Here is a 15,615-nt window from a genome sequence, read left to right as displayed (position 1 = left end):
GGCAGCTTCAGGGGGGCAGCGGCCGCCGCACAGCTCCGCTCACCTCGCCATCTCGGAAGCAACTCTCCTCTCCTAACTTCTCCTTACTACAATTTCCCGAAGTTGGTTTAAAAAAGCTATCTGGCTGTGTTTTCATCTGACCAATCAGGGTCTCAATGTTAACCTTAAGATCCGCCTACAAAAATTCTGTCTATCCAATGAGAAACGTTATACTTTTCGTGGTGGGGCAATGTTTTTAAAGTTTGCAACGTAACAGAGATGCGAAAAAGTCTCACGCTAAAACCTGCAGTTGGTGTGGTCCTTTTAGCGTTATCGTAAGATCTATACTGTTCTTCTGGAGGGCTCTATCTTTTAACATGGGCTGGGGGGTGGTCCTTGACGTGACAGAGATGCGAAAAACTCTCACGCTAAAACTTGCGCGTGGTAGTGGCCCTTTTTGTGTGAGCGTAAGATCTATACTGTTTTTCTGGAGGGCTCTATCTTTTAACATGGGCTGGGGGGTGGTCCTTGAAGTAACAGAGACGCGAAAAAGTCTCACGCTAAAACTTGCGGGTTGTGTGGCCCTAGTGGTTAGCTGGCGACGTGGGTGTCCAGTCCGTCCCTTATCGTAGGGCCTTCTAGCTTAACACGATTCTGCTCTCGGCTTCTGTTCTTGTTTCTCCCCCCGGAACTGCGTCAGTCTCACGGTGGGAAGGTACGACATGCATTTAGGGGTTCTTGTGTTAGTCTGTGGTATTCCATTTGCTCACTCGTTACTCGTATTACTTTGGTTAATTTAATGTCACGATTTATTCGGAGCTATACTACTGGATTTGCTTATCATGTCAGAGTTTTCATGGAAGGTGTCGGATTTGCCTGACACCTTACAAAGGTGTAGTCGTTGAATGACTGTGATGACTGTTGGAGGATACTAGATGACTTAAACAAAATTTCTGATAGGGGTACTGAATGTCAGCTAGCTCTATATGTAGAAAAATGTAAGCTAATGGTGATGAGTAGGAAAAACAATCCCATAATTTTCGAATACGGCATTAGTAGTGTGCTACTAGACACAGTAAGGTCGATTAAATACCTCGACGAAACGTTGCAAACCAATATGAAACCAAAGGAGCGTGTAAGGATTGTAGTGGGGAAGGCGAATGGTCGACGTTGGTTTATTGGGAGATTTTTAGAAAAGAGCGGTTCATCCGTTACGGAGACCGCATATACACTGAAGAGCCAAAGAAACTGCTACACCTGCGTAATATCGTGTAGGGCACCCGCGAGAACGCCGAAGTGCCGCAAAGCGACGTGACGTGGACTCGACTAATGTCTGACACCATGAATCCTTCAGGACTGCCCATAAATCCGTATCAGTACGAGGGGTGGAGTTCTCTTCTGAATAGCACGTTCCAGGGCACCCCAGATATGCTCAATAATCTTCGTGGTTTGTTAGTTTGGTAGCCAGCGGAAATATTTAAACTCAGAAGAGTGCTCCTGGACGCACTCTGTAGCAATTCTGGACGTGTGGGGTGTCGGATTGTCCTACTGGAATTGCCCAAGTCCATCTGAATGCACAACGGACATTAATGGACGCATGTGATCAGACAGGATGCTTACGTACGTGTCACCTGTCAGAGTCGCGTCTAGACGTATCAGAGGTCCTTTATCCCTCCAACTGCACACGACTCACATCATTAAGGAGGCCTCCATCTCACTGAACAGTCCTCTGCTGACATGCAGAGTCCATGGATTCATGAGATTATCTCCATACTCGTACACATCCCTCCACTCGATACAATTTGAAAGGAGATTCGTCCGACCAGGCAACATGTTTCCAGTCATCAACAGTCCAATGTCGGTGTTGACGGGCCCAGGCGAGTCGTAAAGCTTCGTGTAATTCAGTCATCAAGGTTACACGAGTGGGCCTTCGGATCCGAAAGCCTATATCGATGATGTTTCGTTGAATGGTTCGCACGCTGACAGTTCTTGATGGCCTAGCATTGAAATCGGCAGCGATCTGCCGAAGGGTTGCATTTCTGTCACGTAGAAAAATTCTCTTCAGTCGTCGTTGGTCCCGTTCTTGCAGGATCTTTTTCCGGTCGCAGTGTGGTCGGAGATTTGATGTTTTACCGGATTCCTGATATATATGGCTTTACACAACGTGGAATTGAAGACTACGGTTGTCACACAAAGAATAAAGTTAAAGTTAAAGGCATCGCTTCCCATGTTGTTATTGATGGACCATGTGGGTATTTGGTTATAGATTTGATTTTGCTGCAAGTAAGGTTGGTGCTACGCCACCTGGTAACCATAATGGTTGGTTAAGTGTTGTGTTTGCTAGAGGTGCAGGCATACGTGATTACGGTGGCCTTGAGAGTTTGTTCGTAGAGATGTAATCTGTTATCATACTTTTCAGTCTAGTGAAGTAGAGGGTGGTAGTAGTTCTTATTTATTTCCTGTGCAAGCTCTGTTTATACTTACTCGTGGTCACACGTAGGTAGATGATGATGAGGCTGTATATTTTTTGTGTAAAGGACATGGTTACTGTGAAGATGTATCACTTGTTCATGACTTAACTCTGTGTTATGTTAAATAAAGTGCTGACCTTGAATAAAAGACAACACATTGATGTTGCCAAAACCCAAGAAGCGATTCTTCTTGGTGTTTTAGCTCTCTGGGTCACTCTGGGACGCTCTCTAAGATACTCATGTGTCACTGGGTGTCTCTTTGAATCTATGTCTTCTAAGTAGGCTGTTTAGGTTTTTATGTTGGTAACGCCACGTAGGGCTCTGTATGAAAATCACTGACTGTGCTGTGTGCAGTCTGTGGCTGGTTTGCATTGTTGGAATATTTGCTATTGTAGTGTTGGGCAGTTGGGTGTGAACAACGCGTAGCGTTGTGCAGTTGGAGATTAGCCGCCAGAATTGGTGGATATGGGGAGAGAGATGGCAGAATTTTGAGAGCGGACGATCTGGGAGTGTGTCTGTCAGAAAAAGGAAATTTGTAAGACTGGATTTGAACACTATTAGTCCGCAGCTCGTGGTCGTGCGGTAGCGTTCTCGCTTCCCGCACCCGGGTTCCCGGGTTCGATTCCCGGCGGGGTCAGGGATTTTCTCTGCCTCGTGATGACTGGGTGTTGTGCGCTGTCCTTAGGTTAGTTAGGTTTAAGTAGTTCCAAGTTCTAGGGGACTGATGACCATAAGTCCCATAGTGCTCAGAGCCATTTGAAACATTTGAACACTATTAAGGTAAATACATTGTTTGTTCTCCATCAAAATCTTTCATTTTCTAACTATGCCTATCAGTAGGTAGAATCTTTTATTTAGCTGGCAGTATTGGCGCTCGCTACATTGCAGTAGTTCCAGTAACGAAGATTTATGTGAGGTAAGTGATTCATGAAAGATATAGGTTATTGTTAGTCAGGACCATTCTTTTGTAGGGATTATTGAAAGTCAGATTGAGTTGCGCTAAAAATATTGTGTATCAGTTTAGTGTTGTTCAGAATAAGTAAAGAGAGAAATGTCTGAGTACGTTCAGTTTTGCTCAGCTGTATGAAAATCAAATAACATAGAGGTTTTCCAGCACTGTCATTTATAAAATTTTCAGTCTTTGGTTAAGTGAAAGGAAAATCCCCACTTCATCGCTACCTCGGAGACGCTGTGTCCCATCGCTCGTGCGCAGACTGTAACACCACGTTCAAACTCACTTAAATCTTGATAACCTGCCATTGTAGCAGCAGTAACCGATCCATGTGTTGCCGACCACACGCCATATCCTGCCTGTTTACATATTTCTGTATTTGGATACGCATGTCTATAACAGTTTCTTTCGCTCTTCCGTGTAGAACACTAATGCGACCCATTCTTGAGTACTCCTCCAGTTTTTGGCGTCCCCAGAAGGTCGTATTAAAAGACGACATCGAAGCAACTCAAAGGTCAGCTGCTAGACTTGTTACCGTTGGCAAGTATTACGGTGATGCTTCAGGAACTGAAATTGGAACCCCTGGGGGGAAGGCGGCGTTCTTTTTGTGGAACGCTATTCAGAAAATTTAGAGAAGCGGCATTTGAAGCCGAATGCGGATCGACCGTACTACTACCAAGGTACATTTCGCGTAAGCGCCACGAACATAAAATGTGAGAAATTACTGCTCATGTCGTTTTTCCCTCGCTCCATGCGCGAGTCGAACAGAAAGGGGAATGATTGTTAATAGTGCGACATACCCTCCGCCACCCACCGCACGGTAGCTTGCGGAGTATGTGTGTATATGTAGATGAAATGCTTACCATTTGCATTTCCAAGCATGTAGCACGCCTCCTGCCGATTTGACATTTGTTGCGTGCCTTCATAGTGTTGCAAATTTATTGGCCAGCAGCGCGTTTTGTTATCCTGCAGGCGGATATGAATTCGACATCTGTAATGCGAATGCGAGGCCGACGAGTTGCTTTGTCCCTCGGACCAGTACGTTCGATTGCGGCGAGAGGCAGGCGGCAGGTAGCGAGCGGTTGGCTCACCGCCAACCGTGCCTGTGACGTCACCCCAGCGCGGCGTCACTGTGGCGCCGGCACCGCTTCCGCCATTATTACTGTCTCTAACTTCGTCAGGAGCCGCTCGTCACGTTCCTGTCACCATTCTCCTTATCTGGACAGCTCCCTTGCCAAGGACGTCAGTTTGTTAAGCGCTCATTATAAGAACGGCAGGCACAATATCCATCCCTGACACTACGTCACAAGCTGGCCGCCCATACCTTTGCACAGAAACACCGACGGAATGTAACTCTACTAGATTATTGTTCAAAAGCGAAGCGTAATCAAGGAACCCGTGCAACTAGTACGTGCATATCACTAATCTCTATGTCCACGTTACCTTTAAAAAATGTTTTCTTTCCTCCTTCACAAAATCCACTGGAGTGCAAAATTTAAGGACGAAAATGACTTTCACATGACGCGTTACTGCCTCATAACATAGCACAGATGCAACTTGGCTCATCTGTAGAAACAGTTGCTACAGTATGGCACAGAAGGTTGTAAGGTGGCAGGCAAATCCAGCACCTTCCATGAAAACCCTGACATGATAAGCAAATCCAGTAGTATGTCACATAGCTCCGAATAATTCGTGACATCAATTAAAGCTCATGATGTTCACATTTGCCACTTGAAGTAAAAATCTGAAACGCGATGACTTTTCTGTTATATAGTTATTGAGAAGCCACATCAGCCACTGTAATTTACGACAAGTTAGATAAGTAATTAAAGATAATTGAAGGTCACTGTAGACCATTTTGTTAGTTTTCTCTTTTGTGAAACTTAATTTAAACCTAGATTATAAATGTGATATGGCATAGGTCATCCTTCGATCCATTGTAGAACTTGGAAACCCATTCAGGGAATATTCGTTCACATTTTTGTTGAACGCAGTTGGTTTTTACCATCCTGTATTAATACATTTCTTTTTATCAATAGTGCAATTTATAAACAATGTTTTGTGAGTAGAATAAAATTTCCAGTGGTATACTTAACTGCTTTCTCGACGTTATTTTACCAGCTAACTAAAAATAGGAAAGCCTTAAACCCCTTCCACTAAATTTAGTTATCATTAAGATTCTTTTACAGGGAGTGCAGTGGAGCTGACATCTTTAAGTATTTGGTTATATCATCGCTAGTCTCACTGAACTCTTTTGAACTCTACATGTCATGTGTGGTCTGACGTCTCCTTATCAGCAACAGGTCCCAGGTTGAAACTAGTCAACTCCCTAAAAAACACGCCCAGAGCGTCGCTGCGCGAAAGTGGTAGGGAGACACGATATAGACACCAGACACCACGCTGAATGTTAGAAGGTAACTGAAAAACTACGATATGAGACGCACAGAAATAGTTTTATTCGAAGACAATAATTACAGTCAAGTCTCCGCGATTTATGATGGCCCCCTGGGGATTAAAAAAGGCGAGATATGGCTATAAATAGGGTGTGTCATCAGTACTGACGGCAATTCATACTCTGTAACATGTGTAAGTAGGCTGTTTAGGTTTTCTTATTGGTAACGCCGCTTAGCGCTCGGTATGAAAAATCACTGGGTGTGCTGTGGGCAGTCTGTGTTTAGTTTGCATTGTTGTCTTCCATTGTAGTGTTGGGCAGCGGCAGCTGGATGCTAACAGCGCGTAGCGTTGCGCAGTTGGAGGTGAGCCGCCAGCAGTGGTGGACGTGGGGAGAGAGATGGCGGAGTTTTGAAATATGTAAGAATTGGTGTCATGAACTGATATATATATATATTATGACTATTAAGGTAAATACATTGTTTGTTCTCTATTAAAATCTTTCATTCGCTAACTATGCCTATCAGTAGTTAGTGCTTTCCATAGTTTGAATCTTTTATTTAGCTGGCAGTAGTGGTGCTCGCTGTATTGCAGTAGTTCGAGTCACGAAGATTTTTGTGAGGTAAGTGATTTGTGAAACATATAGGTTAATGTCAATCAGGGCCATTCTTTAGTAGGGATTTTTGGAAGTCAGATTGCGTTGCGCTAAAAATATTGTGTGTCAGCTTAAGCACATTCGTGTATAATTGTTCAAAGGAGACGTTTCACATAGACCAGTCTTGTATAATTTTTCTAAGGGGACGTTTCATATGGCGACCCTGCCAGGATTCGAACCTGGAATATTCCTCAGGGGGGTACACGCTTACTTTGTGTACCATGTGTTTGGCAAGCACAAGGAGCCCTAGCTAATATGGTATTTGTTTATACAACTTTACACATCGGTACCATATTTCTCTAACACATAAATTACACAGCTATCTGATCATTTAACTGAGAGAGACAAACATTTACTTTACTACATCAGTGACAGATGTTTACGTAATTACACCATTGGATAACTTCACACTTACGAAGTTGTATTTTGTCTGTACTTTGTGAACTGTTCATATTTTTTCGGAACCATTGTGATACTATGAGAGCTTTGAATGACATATTTGGTATGGGATGATGATTTTTAAAGTACGTTTGAGGCAGATGACACTTTTGATATGAGCAGAGAATTTTTTTAGGTTTTGAAATTATTGGAGGAAGCTACGACGATTTTGAGAATGTGACTGAGGTGTTATGATGTTATTATTACGATGACTATGTGTATTACGCTGTTGCGGTATGTTTATGATCAATAAGCTGAAGCTATATGAGTTATCTGATTATGCTACTTATCTGTTATGATGGAATATTGAAAAAGTGTCGACGAATAAGGTAAGAAATAATGAGTAGAGGTTAGGGACTCTGGTTTGTGTAAAAGGTTGTTGGAAACCAAGAATCGTACTTTAAGAGCTATGAAATGTATGTAAATGCGTGAATGTATTACAATGCCGACGAAAATTTTTTGGACACTGTTATATTTATAGGATTTTATTTTCTACACATTTGTAACGCAAACTCTCAACCTGTGAAAATATTTTTATATGAGACTGCCACTGTAGCGGAAACTGGTGTCGTAAATATTTCGGTAAGACAATTAAGTGACCACCTGCACGTAATGCGTCGTGGGCACCCAGCTGCGCGCCACCACCTGACAAAAGAGAGCCATTAGTGTGTGCCTTTCAGAGGCACAGGTAAAAAAAAAGGCCATTATCCTCGCTATTGACATTCCTTTGTAGAAAGCACCGCAAATACTACACGCTCATTACTGAGAAAGATACTTACATCTGACACCTGATTATAACAAACGTCTTTGTACGAGAGTTGACAGAATTTGTACTAACTTATGAAATGTCACATGACTATCGAATGATATTTTTATGCTTTGCCTTTCATAGTTGCTTGTTTCATTTGATATCTGTTTTCCAGCTGCGTTACAGCATTGGTTTTATAAAATTAAATTTAATGCATTTGCTAATGTGAAAACTTTCTGTCAACAGATATGTTAAATAATAATTTTATGATCCACATTCTTCAAAAAAAGGAGCGCTTGGAAAGGAAAGAACAATAAGAAGGGACTAGTAACAGTAACTGTATATATAATTTTCTTTTCAAGTACTTGGTAATTTATTTCATTGAATAAGTAGTGGTGCAACACTTTAATTATATAGACATTAAGATGTGAATCGACATCTCCCTTTTCTGCAGTGTTGTCTTTACTGTAATATTTTTTCTGCTTGAGCTTTGTCATGTTTAGTTATAAGCTGTTGCATTTGCTGCTGCTGTTTTCTAGGCATAGTCCTACTAAATTTCACTTTGCACTTCTCTGTTAAGCCAGTTTTACTACTGATTTATTTTTTCTTGTTTGCTGCGCACTGCCTTATATTAGTTGTAATATTGCTGCCTTTTTTGCCAATTTCCATTTTTTAACATAGCTGTTTGTGTAAATTGTTTTGTGCTGCTGCATTGCCTCGTCCCTTAGTTTAGTATCTGAGCTCAGTAGATTTAAGTTAGCTTAAGAGGGGGTAGACTATATAAGAAACTAACTATGATGAATTGGAAGAAAAGCATTGAGAAGCTTTAAGAAAATGGTTTGGCCAAAAAAGTAGTGTACAGTGGAGAAAAACTATTTTTTGAAAGAGGATGTGAACAGAATACAGAAAGCAGGTTTAGATAGGACTTTTTGGTAATAATGATGAACTAAGGGAGATCTCTATGCAAAAAACTGCAGTAAAACAAACCCTGTCCTTTCCTTTTGTATTATCCCTCTATGTGTTTATGTACCCTTGTGTATTTGTCTTTTTCCTGTTGTCTTTATGTGTTTAGCTAATAAGATTTATGTTGTAGAATGTTTCAAATACTGTGTCATTTTCTTTGTAAATATGTCAGACATTATTTATAGTGTTTTGTTTTAATGCTCATGTGTGAAGTTGATGTTTCAAAAGTTATTCTGATCTTTGATGTATGTACTCATGTCACAATTCCTCTAACACTGATGTATATGTTATTTCGATTCTTTTGTAGAGCCTGTATTAATGCAAATGTTATCTGTACTATTATGTTCTTTAAGGATATTTTTTTGTACCTTTGTTATTGTATTCTCATGTTATAAAATTGTAATTGACACCAGTTCATAAAATTAAGTAACTTGTAAGTTACATTTCACTGCACATGTTTCTGTTGGTCATAGTATGTGGGCAATATGTGAGAAGTAGGGACTGATAGTGTTTGCACGTGTGTTAATAATTCAGTAAGGGACTGGATAACAGCATTGCTGGTTCTAAGGACATTTCAAAAACAATTTTTGTGAGTGCATAAGTGGTGGTTATGGACTTGCTATATTATCCGCAAGGCTCTTCAATGGTGATTGTGCGCCTGCACAGTCAAACAGATGGCTGCTGGCCATCTCTACAAGGACTACAGTGGGTCTACACCTTCGATGACCCACCAATACCATTATTTCTACAAGGACTGCAGTGGGTCTGCACCTCTGGTGGCCCACCAATAGTAATCTCTACCAGGACTACAGTGGGTCTGCTCTGTCATGACCTACCTACCGATAGTCTTCAACGTCGACTGACTCTGCTGTGGCCCATTACCTGTCTGCATGTCAAGAGTCAGCACTGTCTTTCATTGGAAGGACAACACTACTTCTTCAAGACTGCTTAGAAATCCACTACTTCCAAGTGCAATTCTTTTATTGCTCAGACTTTGAAAAAAAAAACACTGTAATTTTACTGTGATGAACGATCAGGACTGTCTTTATGGACTGTGAGAGAATTTTAGCTTCTGACCAACATTGTATCAATAAGTGTGTGCATTTGATATCTTTGTAATAGTAATTATGAAAAATTTTATCAAATCATTATTGGCCACTGCCCAAAACAATTTGTAAAAATTTTTTGTTGGGAGCATGGGGGCTATGTAAGTAGGCTGTTTAGGTTTTCTTATTGGTAACGCCGCTTAGCGCTCGGTATGAAAAATCACTGGGTGTGCTGTGCACAGTCTGTGTTTAGTTTGCATTGTTGTCTGCCATTGTAGTGTTGGGCAGCGGCAGCTGGATGCTAACAGCGCGTAGCGTTGCGCAGTTGGAGGTGAGCTGCCAGCAGTGGTGGACGTGGGGAGAGAGATGGCGGAGTTTTGAAATATGTAAGAATTGGTGTCATGAACTGATATATATATATTATGACTATTAAGGTAAATACATTGTTTGTTCTCTATTAAAATCTTTCATTCGCTAACTATGCCTATCAGTAGTTAGTGCCTTCCATAGTTTGAATCTTTTATTTAGCTGGCAGTAGTGGTGCTCGCTGTATTGCAGTAGTTCGAGTCACGAAGATTTTTGTGAGGTAAGTGATTTGTGAAACATATAGGTTAATGTTAATCAGGGCCATTCTTTAGTAGGGATTTTTGGAAGTCAGATTGCGTTGCGCTAAAAATATTGTGTGTCAGCTTAAGCACATTCGTGTATAATTGTTCAAAGGAGACGTTTCACATAGACCAGTCTTGTATAATTTTTCTAAGGGGACGTTTCACATGCTCCCATACTGGCTACAAGGTTGGTAGGGGGTTCTTGTGTTAGGGCGTTCCTTTTGGTCCATCAGGAAGGTGGACATCTGCTAGATGGTGGCTGGCGAATGTGGACGAGCTGCAGCACACCTGCCCAACGCGCCCACACATCTTGATTTAAGTGGGGGGGGGGGGATGAGGCAGGCCAGTCCACTAGCTGAATATCCTCTCGTCCCAAGAGCTCCTGTACCTGAGCAAATCGATGCGGCCGAGCTTTGTCATTCTTAAAAATATTACATCAGTGTGATATCAGACACAAAATCCGTCTGTCAGAAGCTGATGAAACTGCTCATACAATGGCACAGGCACAGTCTTGGTGTGTACAGGTACTACATTGCTGTTCAAAACCTAATCGTACCCATGCATACCTGTACATCTACATCTTTACTTCACATCTACTTGGAATCTTTAAATATATATCATTTCCTCCTTTACCAAATACAATTAATAAGGTCGCTGAAGAAGAGTCAGACCTGCTTATATCACTATATAAATAACTAATTTAGGACAGATGTTATGAAAATCTGTTTAAATAAGAATGTAATAGTTGCATACACGTATTTTCTCCGAATGGTGAATTTTATTTGCACCAGGATTCACGATAGTTACCATTGGTCAATATGCAGATAGAAGACCAAGAAAAGTTTCAGGTTATTTGTATGCATTTAGGCAACTTTCGGTTTCAAAAAGAGTTTTAGTTTTCGGAACCTTATCAGCAAATGCCTTTCTTCCAACTTCCAGAAAGTATTTTCATTTGATAAATTTTAACTTCCAATAACGTTTAGTTTTTCAAAAACAGCGATGATAAGAAGACATCGTTTTTATAGTGACCATAGGGTTAAGACTGGCTACGTTTCGAGAGAATTTCGATATATCAGCAGATCTTAATTTCTGGGAGAATTTTCACTTCTAAGGCTGTAGCTATAGCCCGATTAAAATGACTTTTTGATGGATATTTCAACAGGTAGAGTTTCTCGAGCACCGAGCTCACTGCGTTGTCTGTTTGACAACACCTTCATGAAGCATAGCTGGCTGCCCCCACTGACTACACTGCCCATCATCACTACAAGCTGTTAACTACAAGTAATTTTACTTGTACTATATGAAGTAGAATTATTGGCTCTGAGCACTATGGGACTTAACATCTGAGGTCATCAGTCCCTTAGAACTTAGAACTACTTAAACGTAACCAACCTAAGGACATCACACACATCCATGCCCGAGGCAGGATTCGAACCTGCCACCGTAGCGCCTAGAAACGCTCGGCCACCCGGCCGGCTCAAGTAGAATTAATGCCCACCCAGCTGGCCGCGCGGTCTAACACGCTGCTTCCCGAGCGGGAAGGCGTGCCGGTCCCCAGCACGAATCTCCCATGCGGAGTAATGTCGAGGTCGGTGTGCCAGCCAGCCTGTGGATGTTTTTTAAGGCGGTTTTCCATCTACCTCGGTGAATGCACGGACGTTCTCTGGGGACTGGATAGAGGGAGGGGGAGGGGCTTGGCACTGGGGGCTGAACCGCACAATAACCCTGCATTCGGTATGGGTGTGGGGCGGCGGTGGGGTGCACGGAGTGCTGTGGCCTGTTGTGGCGTTGTGAATCAATGAGCGCTATGGTGGACCGGAGCCTCTCCGTCGTTTCTAGCTCCGCGGTTTAATACAGTACAATACAATACAAATACAATTAGTGCATAGTAATTAAACTGAGTTAGCTCATTCATTACTAAATGTGGACATACTACTATTGATCAGTTGTGCTGCGAGTTCTAAAATTCCGTAGGCTCATGTGAGAGGACTGAATTGTGCACAAAGGATAAAACTGCTTCAAAAAGGGTGGCCTAATGAAACATAAGACTTGAGTTAGCCATCTAACAACAAATTTGATTTGTACCAAGTGGGTCATGTAATTACCAAATAAAACAGTATTCCAAATCAAATTAATTTATTACGAATCGTAGTAAGCAAACAATAAAAAGAATTTAATCGTATGATCTGACTGAAAATCAGAAATAGGGAACTACATGGGCTGAAAAACTGTTTAACACAAATGATCATTAAATCTTGGGAAAGACATTCATAAAAGGGAGAGGTTATCGTCTCATAAATCGTCTGTACAAATACGAACTCGCTGAACCTGCTCATTGATTGCACGATTACAATGAAAGAAAGATTACCTAAAGCATGCTTACTACATCAATAAATAAACTGAATGATGACACAAACTCTCCATGAAATAACAAGACCGAAACCATTGCTCATTTCTAACATTGTGCCTACCAGTAACTTCTGAGTCAGCCATTTGCGCTAACCATGCGTCATCTCACCAAACTCCGCACATCGCTGAGCAGAAGTCATCATCTGCTGCTAAATGTTGCTGGCTGGGAAGTCCGTGTGCTGAGGAAAAGTCTGTATTGTCCAGATGCGTTGTGAAGAAGTTCTCCAGACTAATTCTCACTTCCGCATCTGTACATTTTCCTGTGCACTAATAAGACGATTTTACTAAACTCCACCAAATAGAGTGGTCTCAGTTAACAAACAATATTCCGAGTTCGTAATGTTAACCTATGGAAGAACTCAGTTCTGAACAAAGCTTCCTGATGCCCCCCCTCTGCTACCAAGTTGTCTCCAGCCAGTCAGCTGGCTCCACGTTTTGGACTACCTAGAAGACAGCGCTCGCCTCCTCCCCTTTGTTATAACTAGTGAAGAGTCTCGTTCTAAATTTTCAACTAACTGGCCAGGCTGTCCCGTGTGAAGACTTGGACCACACTGTTTCTCAAGGCTCTCCAGGGTTCGTCCAAACCACTCGATTGTAGTAAGGACTTTCCTACTTGAAAACAAACTTATTTCGTCAGTTACCCCTGGCTGACTGGTTCGCTAAGCTCGGCGAGTCGGCGGAACTCAAGTGTTCTCCTGTACCATTATCCGATGCCCTGCGAAGTCTCCCGGAGCACACCTAGTGTGAAATACCAAACGGAAACTGCTCTGAGTAGTTTCACCATAGGCGACGCGTAAGACTCAGACGCACCAGCCCCCACGGTACCTGGTCCCTAAGCCGAAAGGCTAGTTGTCGCTGCCGAGTGATACATAGGACTTCACTGCGCTATCGAAAACAAGATTCATAGGTGGTTTCTCGGCCTGCTATTCACCATTCACGAAAGGTACAGAAATATTTGAATACAACTACCACTACACAGATACAGAAGTAGTATGTTAATTGACGTTCTAATCTCCACAACCATTGAATAACGCTTTCTACAGACATGAGCATACATCAACTAGCCTTAATTAAACTCTAAACAAATGAAGTAAATTGTATTGTGACCATAAAATATGAAACTTGTCCGTGCTGCAATAGACTAGCACGTATCAATACATACACACACATGTTTCTTAATTTTAGTATTTATAACTGAGGGACCTTTGCACCCCTTCTCTCTGTGTGTAGGACTTCTACATCTATTTTTCATGTTTGCGAAATAAATTTGGGTTATTTTAAACTGCGTGTTTCTTTTTTATTTACCCAGATATGTTTTGACACCTACATCCATACTCCGCAAGCCACCTGACGGTGTGTGGCGGAGGGTACTTTGAGTATCTCTATCGGTTTTCCCTTCTATTCCAGTCTCGTATTGTTCTTACAAAGAAAGATTGTCGGTATGCCTCTGAGTGGGCTCTAATCTCTCTGATTTTATCCTCATGGTCTCTTCGCGAGATATACGTAGGAGGGACCAATGTACTGCATGACTCATCGGTGAAGGTATGTTCTCTAAACCTCAACAAAAGCCCGTACCGAGCTACTGAGCGTCTCTCCTGCAGAGTCTTCCACCGGAGTTTCTATCATCTCCGTAACGCTTTCGCGACTACTAAATGATCCTGTAACGAAGCGCGCTGCTCTCCGTTGGATCTTCTCTATCTCTTCTATCAACCCTATCTGGTACAGACCCCACACTGGTGAGCAATGTTCAAGCAGTGGGCGAACAAGTGTACTGTAACCTATTTCCTTTGTTTTCGGATTGCGTTTCCTTAGGATTCTTCCAATGAATCTCAGTCTGGCATCTGCTTTACCGACGATCAACTTTATATGATCATTCCATTTTACATCACTCCTAATGCCTTCTCCCAGATAATTTATGGAATTAACTGCTTCCAGTTACTGACCTGCTATATTGTAGCTAAATGATAAAGGATCGTTCTTTCTATGTATTCGCAGCACATTACACCTGTCTATATTGAGATTCAATTGCCATTCCCTGCACCATTCGTCAATTCGTTGCAGATCCTCCTGCATTTCAGTACAATTTTCCGTTGTTACAACCTCTCGATATACTACAGCATCATCGGCAAAAAGCCTCAGTGAACTTCCGATGTTATCCACAAGGTCATTTATGTATATTGTGAATAGCAACCGTCCCACGACACTCCCCTGCGGGACACCTTACTTCGCAAGACTTCTCTCCATTGAGAATGACATGCTGCGTTCTGTTACCTAGGAACTCTTCAGTACAATCACACAATTGGTCTGATAGTCCATATGCTCTTACTTTGTTCATTATCTGTGGGTGTCGATCTTGAATTTGTTGCAGAACTTCCAGGGAAATGTTTTGCGTGGCTCTAGAGAATCATAATGATCTTGTTGAAATGCTCTTGTTAACGATTTTTTTTTTCGTGTTGGAGAATTAGATTTGTTATTTTTAAAACTCCGTGTTATGAGAAACGATGTATTTCTTTTTTTACTTACCCAGAGATTTTCGCCATCTATGTGTCATCTTTTGTGGGTCTCTATCTTGAATTTACTGTAGCGCTTTGTTGGAAACGCTTGACATGCCTTTGAGAGAATTGTCTTGCCTACACTGGAAGTTCCTGTTGAGGTTTTTTTTATGTTTACGAAATTAATTTAGGCTGTTCTAAACTCGGCCTTCTTCAAAACACTATGTATTTCTTTTTTATTTCCTCAGACATGTTTCGACACCTATGTATCACATTCTGTGGGTTTCGATCTTGAATTTGTTGTAAAGCTTCTTTGGCAACTGTGAGGTTCCTCTTATTTTGGACACTATTTTATTTTCTAAATTTTAAATTTTATCGCGACGCTGCATCTAGCAGAAGTAAGTCACTCCCTTAAGTCGCACTCAGAATACAAATCTAGTGGGAGAGGAGCTGTTTGCCACGC

The sequence above is a fragment of the Schistocerca gregaria genome, chromosome X, assembly GCF_023897955.1.
Source record: "Schistocerca gregaria isolate iqSchGreg1 chromosome X, iqSchGreg1.2, whole genome shotgun sequence".
In the NCBI taxonomy this organism is placed as follows: domain Eukaryota; kingdom Metazoa; phylum Arthropoda; class Insecta; order Orthoptera; family Acrididae; genus Schistocerca; species Schistocerca gregaria.
The sequence above is the reverse complement of the archived record's forward strand: the minus strand, read 5'-3'. Positions refer to the sequence as shown.